The sequence below is a fragment of the Callithrix jacchus genome, chromosome 2 (genome assembly GCF_049354715.1).
Source record: "Callithrix jacchus isolate 240 chromosome 2, calJac240_pri, whole genome shotgun sequence".
Taxonomy (NCBI): domain Eukaryota; kingdom Metazoa; phylum Chordata; class Mammalia; order Primates; family Cebidae; genus Callithrix; species Callithrix jacchus.
Genome location: NC_133503.1, coordinates 36,895,154 through 36,909,702, shown reverse-complemented (window position 1 = coordinate 36,909,702; position 14,549 = coordinate 36,895,154). Strand labels below are relative to the sequence as shown.

The 14,549-nt window shown below is 49.7% G+C and overlaps 1 long non-coding RNA gene across 1 annotated transcript; it reads right to left on the bottom strand.

The window, feature by feature from the left end:
• Positions 1–877: 877 nt before the first annotated feature.
• Positions 878–3,816, bottom strand: LOC144580845 (uncharacterized). The gene is made up of 3 exons (XR_013531053.1): positions 3,120–3,816; positions 1,449–1,933; positions 878–1,021 (listed from the first exon to the last, which is right to left on the bottom strand). It is a non-coding gene; the product is annotated as an uncharacterized LOC144580845 (long non-coding RNA).
• Positions 3,817–14,549: the final 10,733 nt, after the last annotated feature.

Here is a 14,549-nt window from a genome sequence, read left to right as displayed (position 1 = left end):
CTGAGGCAGGAGAATCGCTTGAACCCAGGAGGCAGAGGTTGCAGTGAGCCGAGATTGCACCACTGCACTCCAGCCTGGGGGACAAGAACGAAAGTCCATCTCAAAGAAACAAAAATGTACTGGTTTGGTGGTAAAAGCACAAGACCTGGGCAGAGGATTTTGTGGGGAGGGAGACAAAAGTGGCACCCAATCCACTGGCAAGAAAAGGTTTGATTTCTGTCTGGAAACTTCATCGAGGAAGCAAGCATAGGAAAACAATGAGAAGAAAAATGCAGGAAAAAAACAGGAGGCTGTGGTGTATTATTGAGTGTCACATTGGCAGTTGTTGAAAGTTTATCAATCCCAGTCTCCAATATTCCTAACAGGCCCGAAAGCCAGCCCCAGGTCTGAGCATAGGTCCTCTCTTAAGGCAGGGAATAGCCCAGGACCCTTACTATTTCATAGGACTGTGTGTGTGTGTGTGTGTGTGTGTGTGTGTGTGTGTGTGTGTGACAGTCTTGCTCTGTCACTCAGGCTGGAGTGCAGTGGTGTAATCTTGGCTCACTGCAACCTTAGCCTCCCGGGTTCAAGTGATTCTCCTGCCTCAGCCCCCTTGAGTAGCTGGGACTACAGGCACCTGCCACCACACCCAGCTAATTTTTGTATTTTTAGTAGAGACGATGTTTCACCTTGTTGGTCAGGCTGGTCTTGAACTCCTGACCTCGTGATCTGCCTGTCTCGGCCTCCCAAAGTGCTGGGATTACAGGTGTGAGTCACTGCACCCAGCCTCATAGGGCTTTCAAAGAATCAAGGCCCCTGCACTGGAAGAGAATAAAAGGCCTACCCAAGCAGAGACCTGGGGTTCCTGCAAATTCTGTAGCAACCTACAGGAGCTTACCCTCATGCCTTGCCCCTTGGCTAGGCTCAATCATAAATAGCTCACTGGTTTCCAGCCTGGGATCTCCCAATCCTGCAAGGATTCCAACTCGTCACTTTGACCTGCTCTCCTCCTGTAGCAGGAAGGCTGGTGGCTGTCAGGAGCCTGAGGGGAGGGCAGGAGAGGGTGGAAAGCAGCATTGCTAGTAGCCTGGCCTCTGTGGACTACATTACCCACAATCCTAGAGCATAGCTCTGCAGAGAAGGCTGCTGGGGGCCTGCAGCCCTAAGTGGGAAAGCAAGGCAAGAGGCATCCTACCCAATTTTTTCCCAAACCTACCTCCTGGACCTTTGAGATTCTACAGGCAGTAAGGCTATCTGAGGCTGAGGAGACCCACAAGGCTCCTTAAATTTTGGCTTTATTTGCAGACACTGTGTGTGTGTGTGTGTGTGTGTGTGTGTGTGTGTGTCGTGCCTGGAAGCCTGTGATTTTATTCTGGATCAAGCCCAGGGCTGCTTAGCCCTAAAAGCCCCTTCTCTGACATATTCTCCCACTCAGCCCCAAACTCTGAGCTTTTCTTTCCCTGCCTTACCTGTGGCAGAACAATCACAGGCTCACAGGCAGGTCTAGCTGGCCACATAGGAACTTGCTTGTCTCCCCAGCAGAAAGCTGGACTTTGTGACAGCTGTGCTGCTGGAACGTAGTGGGAGGAGGCTCGGGAACTGCTGCTGGCTCCCTGTATGCTGAGATCCAGTCCCTGTTCGTGACCTTTCTCGTGGCAGATCACATCAGGGTAACCACATGGCTGGGCCAGGTTTGTTTCTGGAGGCGCTGTCGGGAGGGCCTGTAGGGACTTGCTGGTTCTTCCAGTGGTGGATAAACCAGCGCTGTCAGGCTGAGCAGGAGAGGCCCTTCTGGGTGATGGAAGCAGCCAAGGGCAGCGCTCAGCCCCAACTCACTCCGGGTGTACACCTGCCCCAGCTGTGGCTCCCCTCACGCCACCCTTCCAGCTTTCTCCTGCAGAGTCAAACTCAGACCACAGGGAGCCGTAGCTGGTGGAGAGGTTGGGTACCAGACCTAAAGTCAAAGATGCCTGTTCTAAGGTGAAAAGGGACCGCGGCAGACCTGAAAACAGGATCCTTCTCCTCCTTCCTCTCACTCAGATAACGACACCTTAATCAACGCAGCAGAGGCTGTTGACCTATGGGTGGGGGTGGGAAGGATTTCCAGGAGGCCAGAAGTCTGAACCAAGTAAAGGATGCATAGCACTTCTTTCTGCCAGAATAGTGTAAGAAGGGCATTCCAGGCCGAGGGGGCAGCTCGGCTGAAGCCAGGGAGGTACAAGACAATCAGGGAAGACCCACTTGTCAACTGCGCGGGGGAGAGCGACCCCCGAGGCGCAGAGGCCTGCGTGGCTGGAGGTCACGGGTGGGGGCCGCTGAACGACCCTCCAGCAGGGCGTGTGGTGCTCCGGGCTGGGGGAGAAAAGCGGGGTAAAACACCAGCGGGGGCCGGCGGGACCCCCAAGTCGGCGCCTCCCGCGCGGGGCCAAGCCGCGCGTCCCCGTCCCTCCCGCCGCCGCCGCCCCCTCCTTGGCAGCAGGTCCCCTGGCCGCGGGCTCCGGGGTTGGGCGGGCCCAGAGGACCGGGCTCCCCGCCCGCGGGCCGCCTGCCAGCCGCGCCGGGAAGGAAACGCCTTGTATGGGCCTGGGGCCGGGAGGAAACGCCTTGTAGGGCTCGGGGAGGAAGCGCCATACATGGCGCGGGGCGGGCGGGGGAGGGCCGGGGGCGGGAGCCCTCCCGGGAAGGAGCAGCTTCCGCCGGGGCCTCTGCAGGCCGGGGCCTCGCAGCCGCGGGCGGGGCGCAGGGGCGCAGGGGCTCTACGCGGCCTCGACGCCTGCTGACCCGGCGGGAATCTGCAAGGCCGCGCGCGCTCTGTGGCCTTGGGTGCAACGCCCCTCCCGAGCCTGGGGTAAAACGAGAGGCTGCGGCGGAGGCCCGCGTGGCGGCCCCGGGCCCTCGCAGTTGCGGGCCGGTGGAGCGGTTTCCCAGGCGCCGGCTGGACGTGCCCCGTTAGCCTCTCCCTAGCCGTCTCGGGCCCGGGAAGCCTGTACGAAGGGCGGAACGAGGAGCGGACGGCTTCGGGAGAATGTTTCCAGAAGAAAATAGGGCACCCTGAAGGTCTGGAGTTCCTGTTCAGACAACGGGGTTCCAGCCCCAGCGTCTCCCGTTGCCAGCGGGGTGATGCTGGGCCGAGTACTCACCTTCTCTGAGCCTGTGTCCTCATCTCCTCCGTGCAATGGGAGTGAGAGTCCCTGCTGTGCAGGTTTGTGGTGAGAATGAAAAGGAAATGGGGGCTGTGTCAAGTGCCTGACGTGGCATAGGTGCTTCGGCAGTGCCAGCTCCTCAGTCCTCTGTGCCCCTTCCCGGTTCAGAAGTGGGGGCCATTCTCCCTGGAAGCCCTGCCCCTTGAGGGAGACGCTCCTCCTTAGGCATATCTGGGGCCTCCTCGCCAAGACTGGACCTTCACCAGAGGCAAGCCTGTGGCCCACCACCCAGGGACCTGCTAGCCCTGCCTGCTGCCCTCCTCTGTGTACCCCATAGCATCAGTAATCTCCTAGGCCGTCCTGCCAAGGCAGAAAGAACCTGTAAGAAGTCGAGGTTCCCATCACAGCCAGAAACTGATATCTAGGACACCATCCTTCCCACGCCTGCTTTCAGTACCACACCCACACATTTCACCAAGAGATGGGTATCAATCTCAGAGAAGCATTTCCCGATCCTCTCTTGCTGGCCCTGCCCTCATCAGTCCTGCCTGTCCCGGAGTCCCACCGAAATCTAACCTGAATCTTCCTGTTCCATCCTGCTGAGCAGCAGTCCGCAGCCCCTGATGCATTCCAGGCAAGTTTGTGGACACACAAAAGATGCGTGTCACCCATGGCCTTGTTTCCTTTCATCCCTGGCAGGCAAGGAAGCTGTCGTTGGCATGGTAACCTTCACTGTGAAAGTTGCAGCCCTCAAGGATGTTTTTCAATTCCAGCAGGGACACAGCTCCTTCCCCACATTGTAGACCACAGGGTGACATGTAGCTGTGTCATTCTGGCCTCCCCCAGAACGGACATGAAGCTGGCAGCACAAAAGGATGAGTTCGTGGAGGGGAGCAAAAGGCTTAAGGGAGATGTCGATTGGATCTCTGAGGAACAGGTTCCTTTTGCCCTATGTGCTGATCCTCTGAGGCCCAGAATATTTCGGGAGACTCTTGGGATCTCATGGTGAAGGATAAACACATATCTTCACTAGAACCAGGCCCCTGACAAATGGCATGGTGCCCAGGGCTTAATTCCATAGAATAAGCTGATAAATCATAAAGCCTCCAGAATCCAGCGATTTGCTTTCTTGTCAGTTCCTCTGTGGGATAAATGAATATTTATTAGCCATCTCCCATTTCCCAGCTTCCCATACATTATTTCAACTAATTCTGCGCTCAGTTCCTATGAGGGACATATTACAACACTCATTTTACAAATAGGGAAACTAGAATTTGGGGAAAGGTCTTAAGCAACTGGACCAAAAACCACATGGCCATAGAGTGGCAGCACCAGGGCTGGGACCCTGTTCTTTTCCACTAGTCCTGTGTTCCTTTGCATTTGCTTCTGTGCTACAGGTAAAGATAGCCTTCCCCACAGGCCCCAAGGCACTGCCCTTCTAGGGAGTCCTCAGCAAGGAAAGGTGGCATCAGCGTCTGCCTCTGGGCCCACGTGTTCCTGTGTGGCCCTGCCTGGCACTGCAGCAGCCCCAGCAGCCCCAATCCAGAGGCTTCTCCCTGCCAGCTGCCTTGTCGCCGTCATGGAGTTTCCCCGGCAGAGGGCAAGCGGAGGGAAAGTGGTTCCCAGCTGCCAGCTTCACTAGGCAAAATCACTTTCAAGCCAGCCCCGGCTTCCCTCGGTCCCTCCAGAGGAGCACATTCAGCTCCCCCGCAAAAGGGAGGCGGGGAGAGACACAGAAAAAAAAGGGAACTTCCATGTCTTTCTCTCCCTGGCTGGGAAGTTCTTGGCTTCGAGCTGCCACTCATCTTATAGGTGGGGAAGATTAATACGGATCCTCTCAAGATTATAGACGTCTCTAAAATGAACCCTGGGCAGAGCTTTGTCCAAGAAAGATGCTCGTGGGAAAGGCCTGGATCTGACTGCGGTGGGAGAGGAGAGGCAGGTGTCAGCAAGGACAGACACCCTGGTTCTCCTGCTTTCCCACGTGCTCTTTTCTGAGTGCATTCTTCTTTCTGTGCTTCTTCTGTCCAAAGAGACAGGAAGGGTTATTTGCTGGCAAATGCAACAGGGTCAGAGAGAAAGCAAGAGGAGGAGGAAACTACCGGGTTTTGACCTTGAGCAAAACAAGGGAGGTGTTGAGAGTGTTAATAGTTAATATTTACCTACAGTGTGTCAACCACTCTTCATTTATTATCTCATTTAATCCCCCCCCTCAGGTAATCCCACTGTTATGTCTGTTTTAGAGATAAAGAAACTGAGGCATGTTCAATAACAATAACTCCCAATTAATGAGTGAGTTGGCCATCCTGGGCAACATGGAAAGACCCTGTCTCTAACAAAAATACAAAAATTAGCCAGGGTGATGGTGCATGCCTGTAGTCCCAGCTACTCAGGAGGGTGAGGTAAGGGAGGATTGCTTGAACCTGGGAAGTCGAGGCTTCAGTGAGTCAAGATCTCGACAATGCACTTCAGCCTGGATTACAGAGTGAGACTCTCTCTCTCAAAAAAAAAGAGAGAGTTGGCCCAGCACTTTGTTGTAGACATTGCCTCATTTAACCTCATAAACCAATGAGATGAAACCATTACAGTGATTTTATTTTGCACTTTCTTTTTTTTTTTTTGAGGTGGAGTTTCGCTCTTGTTACCCAGACTGGAGTGCAATGTCGCGATCTCGGCTCACCACAACCTCTGCCTCCTGGGTTCGAGCAATTCTCCTGCCCAGCCTCCGAGTAGCTGGGACTACAGGCGCGAGCCACCATGCCCAGCTAATTTTTGTATTTTTAGTAGAGACGGGGTTTCACCATGTTGACCAGGATGGTCTCGATCTCTTGACCTTGTGATCCACCCGCCTCAGTCTCCCAAAGTGCTGGGATTACAGGCGTGAGCCACCGCACCCGGCCTATTTTGCACTTTTTTAAAACTTTAATTCTACAGCCGGGTGTGGTGGCTCAAGCCTGTAATCCCAGCACATTGGGAGGCTGAGGCAGGTGGATCACAAGGTCAAGAGATCGAGACCATCCTGGTCAACATGGTGAAACCCCCATCTCTACTAAAAATACAAAATTAGCTGGGCATGGTGGTGCCTGTAATCCCAGCTACTCGGGAGGCTGAGGCAGGAGAATTGCCTGAACCCAGGAGGCAGAGGTTGCTGTGAGCCGAGATCGCGCCATTGCACTCCAGCCTGGGTAACAAGAGGGAAACTCCGTCTCAAAAAAAAACAACTTTAATTCTTTTAAATTTTTTAAATACCTACTCGAATGGGAATTATGCCCATTTTCTATAGGTGAAAACTGAGATTCAGAGAAGTAGGAAAATTGCCTATGATCATGAAGTATGTAAGTGGCAGAGCAAGGGCTCAGAATTCGGGTCTGTGTAACTCCGGAGTACATGTGCTTGTCATGTTTGCCCTGCTGTCTCCTGACTCACCAAGGCTTCTTCGCCGCCCCTAGGGCTCCTGCGCAGATAGGCTGAGACCACAAAAATCTGCCCACACCTACATTTCCCCAGTGCTCCACACACAGGTGAAAACTTGGCTGCTGTTCATTCTGTTTTGTTCATACTTGCCACCAGAGCATGTATGGTGCGTGGACAGATAGGCATGGGTGATATGGGGACCTGGGTCTTGAGACTCTGGCTGTCAACTGGCCTCTCTCTCCCATCCCAGACTCCAGAAGCAGGAGGAGACTTGAGAGGCCTCCATTACCCTTCCCAAGCCTTGAAATTTTCCTAAGAGACCAAGACGTCTAAATTGAACAGCCTTGGGATATCTGATGACTCAGAGAAGTGCTTCTTGGAGAAGAGGCTGGAGAGCCCAGCAGTTTTTATTTTTGTTTTTGAGTCCATGTTTTGCTCTATCACCCAGCCTGGAGTGCAGTGGCACCATTTTGACTCACTGCCACCTCTGCCTCCCAGATTCTCCTGCCTTAGCCTCCTGAGTAGCTGGTAAGCTGGTACTACAGGCATGTACCACCACACCAGGCTAATTTTTGTATTTTCAGTAGAGACGGAGTTTCGCCATGTTGGCCAGGCTGGTCTCAAACTCCTGACCTCAAGTGATCAACCCTCCTTGGCCTCCCAAAGTGTTGGAATTACAGGCATGAGCCACTGCATCCAGCCAAGCCCATCAGTTTTGGGTTTTTCCAGGCTAGAGTACAGTGGCGCCATCTCGGCTCACTGCAAACTCCACCTCCCGGGTTCAAGAGATTCTCCTGCCTCAACTTCCTAAGTAGCTGAGAATACAGGCATGTGCCACCATGCTGATTAATTTTTGTATTTTTAGTTGAGACGGGGTTCCACCATGTTGGTCAGGCTGGTCTCAAACTTCTGACCTCAAGTGATCCACTCGCCTTGGCCTCCCAAACTGCTGGGATTATAGGCATGAGCCACAGCGTCTGGCTGAGCCCAGCAGTTTTAATTAGGGAGATTTCTCATCTATCGTTGAAGGCCTTTAGCCAGCCTGGCTCCCAGAGCTCCCACAGCTCCTCTGCATGGTTACGGGAGCATGACTCCATGGCTCCCACCCCCACTTCAGGCCTGAGGGGGTGGGAAACACTTGAAATCCTGAGTCAGAGGAAAGGTTCCACTTCACTTTCCCTGGAACAGAAAGCCAAAGATGCAGCCGTCTGTATGGAGAAGAAGGAGAACTGGAAAGTGAGAAAGAATAGTGCTCACTTCCTTCCCTACCATCTCTTATTTTTAAAACATTTTATTCATTTATTTTTTATTCCACCATATGTGATTCATGCTCATTGCAGAAAATACATGTGATGGAAATAAGCTTTGTTAGTGTGAGTGTTTCTCCCTGTTTCCTCTCCTCTTACCCATCCACAAAACGTTTCCAGCTCAGAATTCATGCCCACTCCCAGCTCAGAGAGTCTGCTCTCAGCCATCCCCAGTCCAGCATCTTTTGTGATGCAGAATCAAAATGAGGGGATGGGGGGTACTGGTTAGGGAGAGAAGGAGATGGAGAGCTGGAGAGGCTGGAAGAAAGAAGGACTTTGACAGAGAGGCTAAATCCATCTATATAATGAAGAATAAGGAATAGGAAGAGAGACGGGAAGGGGGTAGAAAGGAAAGGTTAGGAGGAATTTTATAAGTACAGTATTGCCCTGGGGCATTAAGTAGACACCCTTGTTCTCCAAGTCAAGATTAGATTTACTTTTGTTTCCTGTCTCTAAGATCATAATTCTTTTTTTTCTTTTTCCTTTTCTTTTTTTGAGACGGAGTTTAGCTCTTATTGTCCAGGCTGAATACAATGGTGTGATCTTGGCTCACGGCAACCGTCTGCCTCCTGAGTTCAAGTGATACTCTTGCCTCAGCCTCCCAAGTAGCTGGGATTACAGGCATGCGTCACCATGCCTGGCTAATTTTCTATTTTTAGTAGAGACAAGGTTTCTCGATGTTGGTCAGGCTGGTCTCAAACTCCCGACCTCAGGTGATCCACCAACCTCGGCCTCCCTAAGTGCTGGGATTATAGGCATGAGCCACTGCATCCAGCCCTGATTATAATTTTTTACTTGCAACTCCATGGAGAGCCTTGACCATGTAGGTGTACAGAATTTCTCTGGAGTTCCATACAGGAAGGTACAACATATTGTCATTTGACAGATGAAAGAAGAGACTTGCTTTCTTTACAATTATGATTTAGTCTAGAAAAATTCTGGCAACAAATGCAAATGGAATGGTAGAATTATGAAATCACCCTTTGACCAAGTGCATTGACTCACACCAGTAAACCCAGCACATTGGGAAGCCGAGGTGGGCAGATCACTTAAGGTCAGAAGTTCGACACCAGCCTGGCCAACATGGTGAAACCCTGTCTCTACCACAAATACAAAAATTAGTCAGTTGTGATGGCGTGTGCCTGTAGTCCCAACTACTTGGAAGGCTGAGGCAGGAGAATCACTTGCACCTGGGAGGCAGAGATTGCAGTGAGCCAAGTTCGTGTCATTGTACTCCAGGCTAGGTGAAAAGAGCAAAACTCCATCTCAAAAAAAATAAAATCAACCTTTTAACCCTTAATGAGATAATAGATTTAGATAAGGATCATTAATCATTGGAGATTTCTATAACCATCGCATGAAAGGTATAGGAAAACTTTGTAATGCCAGTGATAGTTGGGCCCATCAATCAATCTGGGTTTTCTTTCAGAGTTAGGGTCTCCTGTGTTGCTTAGGTTGGAGTGCAGTCGCTATTCACAGGGGCAATCATAGCTCACTATATAGGCCGGGCATGGTGGCTCATGCATGTAATCCTAGCACTTTGGGAGGCCGAGGCAGGTGGATCACAAGGTCAGGAGATCAAAACCATCCTGGTTAACATGGTGAAACTCTGTCTTTACTAAAAATACAAAAAATTGCCGGGCGCAGTGGCTCAAGCCTGTAATCCCAGCACTTTGGAAGGCCGAGGCGGGTGGATCACAAGCTCAAGAGATCGAGACCATCCTGGTCAACATGGTGAAACCCCGTCTCTACTAAAATACAAAAAATTAGCTGGGCATGGTGGCACGTGCCTGTAATCCCAGCTACTCAGGAGGCTGAGGCAGGAGAATTGCCTGAACCCAGGAGGCGGAGGTTGCGGTGAGCCGAGATCGCGCCATTGCACTCCAGCCTGGGTAACAAGAGGGAAACTCCGTCTCAAAAAATAAAAACAAAAACAAAAAATTAGCTGGGCGTGGTGGCATACATCTGTAGTCTCAGCTACTCGGGAGGCTGAGGCAGGAGAATCACTTGAACCTGGGAGGCAGAGATTGCAGTAAACCGAGATTGCACCACTGCACTCCAATCTGGGTGACAGAGCAAGGCTCCGTCTCAAAAAAATAAATAAATACAAATAAAACTCTAAAAATTATGTTCTTTTTGTTATGTTGCAATACGAAGTGTATAGCATCGCCTAAAAATTGAACATGAATCAGATCCAGCCTCTGGGTACAACAACCAGTTTATGTGAAATTGATGGGATAGAAGGACATATTGAACAGCATTATAAGGGGGGAAACAATGTAATGTGTTCAATTCAAAAAGTGGGAAATTCTTCAGGACAGATAACCTGGTTTCTTCAATAAATAGATAGCAAAAGGAACTATTGTGACTGAAAAGAAACGATTAAAAGACAGGCGAGGGTGAGGAGGGATAGCATGTGGAGAAATGCCAGATACAGTATGCACCTAAAATAAAATAAATAAGTTAAAAAAAAAAAAAGAAAATAGTATAATGGATCCTCACGGACCTACTACATTAGATCTTAATATAATTTGAGTGTTTGAGGTGACTCCTGAAATCATTCTTTTAAAAATTGATTTCAAATTGATGTCATGAAAATAAAATGATTTACACTTAAAAAAAAGAAAAGAAAAGAAACTTAAAAGACATCGACCAAATGCAAAGTGTGGTCTTTTTTGGGTCCTGATTCAAGCAAAGGAACTTAAAAATACTTATGAAGATACACTGAAGTATTTACAGATGAAATTATATAATGTCTGGGATTTGCTTCAAAATAATCCAGTGTGTGGGGGTGAGGGTAGGGAAGAGGGTGTTATAGAAGAAACAAGACTGCTGTGAATTGACCATTGTTGAACTGGTTGATAGATACAGGGACATTATTACATCATTCCCCCTACTTTTGAGAATATTTAAGATTTTCTACAATAAAAATATGAAGGTTGATCTAGCCATGAAATAGATATTTAGAATTTATTTTTACAATGTGTGTGTGTGTGTGTGTGTGTGTGTGTGTGTGTGTGTGTGTGTGTATTTTTTTCTTTCGAGCTAAGTCTCACTCTGTTGTCCAGGCTGCAGTGCAGTGGTACGATCTCTGCTCACTGCAACTGCCACGTCCTGGGTTTAAGTGGTTCTCCTGCCTCAGTCTCCCGCGTAGCTGGGGTTATAGGTGCTCGCCACCATACCCATCTACTTTTTGTAGTTTTAGTAGAGACGGGGTTTCAACATGTTGGCCAGGCTGGTCTTGAACTCCTAACCTCAGGTGATCCACCCACCTCTGCCTCCCAAAGTGCTGGGATGTAGTTTTTCAGACACCCAGAAACACCATCAACAGTAGTGGTGTGCCTATGCGCTAATGCCATCTCAGTCCCTGTTGCCTTCTGGAAAAGTACAACTCCTTGGACTGTCACTGAGGACCTTCCAAATGTGGCCCGAACCTGCCTTTCCAGCCACGTTCCCTGCCCCTCCCCTCCATGCTTCCTGCCACTCCACCATTAATTTGCGGCTTTCTGAACACACCTCCCTGGCTTTGCACTTGCTGTTCCCTTGCCTGCACGTCCTTCTGTGAACTCCTAGTGTTCCTTCTACACCCATTTCTCCATTTCTCCTCCTTGACAGAATGTCACTCCCTGCTCTGTACACACCTCTCATATGTCACACTATGGTAATTATGTCTTTCCGAATCTTTCCTCATGAAATCCTGTGCTGCCCCAGGCTCTATCTTGTTTATCTGTATGTGCCCAGGACCTGACATAAAGTAGGCATTTGATAAATACACTTTAGATAAATTTTTATCTATTTGTGATAAAGGAGCCACATAGACTCTGGATGACCTAGTACTGAGGACAACCCCAAGAAAGTCACCCAGACTTGAGCTCTTCTTTCTAAGGGGTGCCTACAGAATTGTAGAACAACGAAACAAAGGCTGACCCGAGAATAACCAACCAGCAGGAACACCTGGCTAACACCAATTCAGTAATAAGCAAAAGAAAGAAATTTCAGAGAAAAGCTTTGAGCCTAGTGCTTTGTATGAGTTTTATATGGGGAATGAAGATGGAAAGAGAATTCAGTGATGGGGGCGAGATCACGAGTTCTCTAAGAAATAGTTGAGGGAGCTTCGTGAACTAATAAAATAACAACACTTTCTGGTTTTTAAAAAACATACGGCCCCCAAATTTAGAAGCCAACAGCAGTTGTCTGGTGCTTCTGTCCTGCCAGCCTCTAACAGACAGACCATCCACTTATGGGGAATGTTAAACAACTGGCATCCACTCAGCAAAAGCCTAGAGACCTGAGTCCCTAGGAAATCTTTCCCATCTTAGTTTGTTTATTTTCTCTTTCTTTTTTTATTATTTTATTTTTTTGAGATGAAGTCTTGCTCTTATTGCCTAGATTGGAGTGCAATGGCACGATCTCTGCTCACGGCAACCTCTGCCTCCCAGGTTCAAGCGATTCTTCTGTCTCAGCCTCCTGAGTAGCTGGGATTACAGGCCTGCACCACCATGCCCTGCTAATTTTTTTTTTTTTTTTTTTTTTTGAGACAGAGTTTCGCTGTTGTTACCCAGACTGGAGTGAAATGGCACGATCTCGGCTCACCGCAACCTCCACCTCCTGGGTTCAAGCAATTCTTCTGCCTCAGCCTCCCGAGTAGCTGGGACTACAGGCGCGCATGCCCAGCTAATTTTTGTATTTTTAGTAGAGACGGGGTTTCACCTTGTTGACCAGGATGGTCTCGATCTCTTGACCTCATGATCCACCCGCCTCGGCCTCCCAAAGTGCTGGGATTATAGGTGTGAGCACCGCGCCTGGCCTAATTTTGTGTTTTTAATAGAGATGGGGTTTCTCCACGTTGGTCAGGCTGGTCTCAAACTCCCAACCTCAGGAGATCCGCCCACCTTGGCCTCCCAAAGTGCTGAGATTACAGGTGTGAGCCACCACACCCGGCCTGTTTTATTTATTTTATTTTTTTAAGACGGGGTTGCCAGGCGCGGTGGCTCAAGCCTGTAATCCCAGCACTTTGGGAGGCTGAGGCAGATGGATCACGAGGTCAAGAGATCAAGACCATCCTGGTCAACATGGTGAAACCCTGTCTCTACTAAAAATACAAAAAAAAAATTAGCTGGGCATGGTGGCTTGTGCCTGTAATCCTAGCTACTCAGGAGGCTGAGGCAGGAGAATTGCCTGAACCCAGGAGGCAGAGGTTGTGGTGAGCCGACATCGCGCCATTGCACTCCAGCCTGGGTAACAAGAGCGAAACTCCATCTCAAAAAAAAAAAAAAAAGACGGGGTTTCACCGTGTTGGTCAGGTTGGTCTTGAACTCGCGACCTCAGGTGATCCACCCACCTCGGCCTCCAAAGTGCTTGGATTACAGGTGTAAGCCACCACGCCCGGCCTTGGCCTGTTTTATTTTTTTGAGACAGTCTTGCTCTGTCACCAAGCTGGAGTGCAGTGGTGTGATCTCAGTTTACTGCAACCTCTGCCTCCCGGGTTCAAGAGATTCTCGTGCCTCCACCTCCCAAGTGACTGGGATTATAGGCACCTGCCACCGTGCTCGGCTAATTTTTGTATTTTTTTAGTAGAGATGGGGTTTCACCATGTTGACCTCAAGTGATCCACTCACCTTGACCTCCCAAAGTGTTGGGATTACAAGGATCAGCCGCCGCGCCAGACCTGTTTTGTTTTATTTTGAGGCTGGGTTTTGCTCAGTCGCCCAGGCTGGAGTGCAGTGAAGATCATCACTCACTGCAGTCTCAAACTCTGGGGCTCAAGCAATCCTCTGACCTCAGCTTCCCGAATAGCTGGTACTACAGGTGTTTGCCACTACACCCTGCTAGTGTTTTGTACTTTTTGTAGAGACAGGGTCTCTCTGTTGCCCAGGCTGGTCTTGAACTTTTGGTCTCAAACTATCCTTCTGCCTCAGCCTCCCAAATTGCTGGGATTACAGGTATCAGCCACTCCACCTGGACCCATTTTTATTTTTACCACTCTTCGTTAACCGCTTATTATGGAAGGGGCAGATTCCAGCGGTGCAAGAAAATAGTCCATCAGAGGACCTTCATAAAAACCAGATTCTAGAAAATACTTATTTACTTATCTAGTCCTTTTCTTTTACGTTCTTTTTTTTTTTTTTTTTTTTGAGACGGAGTCTTGCTCTGTCACCAGGCTGGAGTGCAGTGGCGTAATCTCGGCTCACTGCAACCTCCGCCTCCTGGGTTGAAGCGATTCTTCTGCCTCAGCCTCCCGAGCAGCTGGGACTACAGGCACGTGCCACCAAACCCGGCTAATATTTGTATTTTTAGTAGAGGTGGGGTTTCATCATGGCAAGAATGGTCTCGATCTCTTAACCTCGTGATCCTCCCGCCTCCGCCTCCCAAAGTGCTGGGATTACAGGCATGAGCCACGGTGCAGGCCCTCTTTTACTTTCTTAAATAGAATTATTTTCTTCCAATGATAAAAACATCTGCTCACTGGGCACAATAGCTCACACCTGCAATCCCAGCACTTTGGGAAGCTGAGGAGGGCAGATCACCTGAGGTTAGGAGTTCAAGAACAGCCTAGCCAACATGGTGAAACTCCATCTTTATTAAAAATACAAAAATTAGCCAGGTGTGGTGGCACACACCTGTAATTCCAACTACTTGGGAGGCTGAGGCAGGAGAACCATTTTAATCTGGGAAGTGGAGGTTACAGTGAGCCAAGAGCACCATT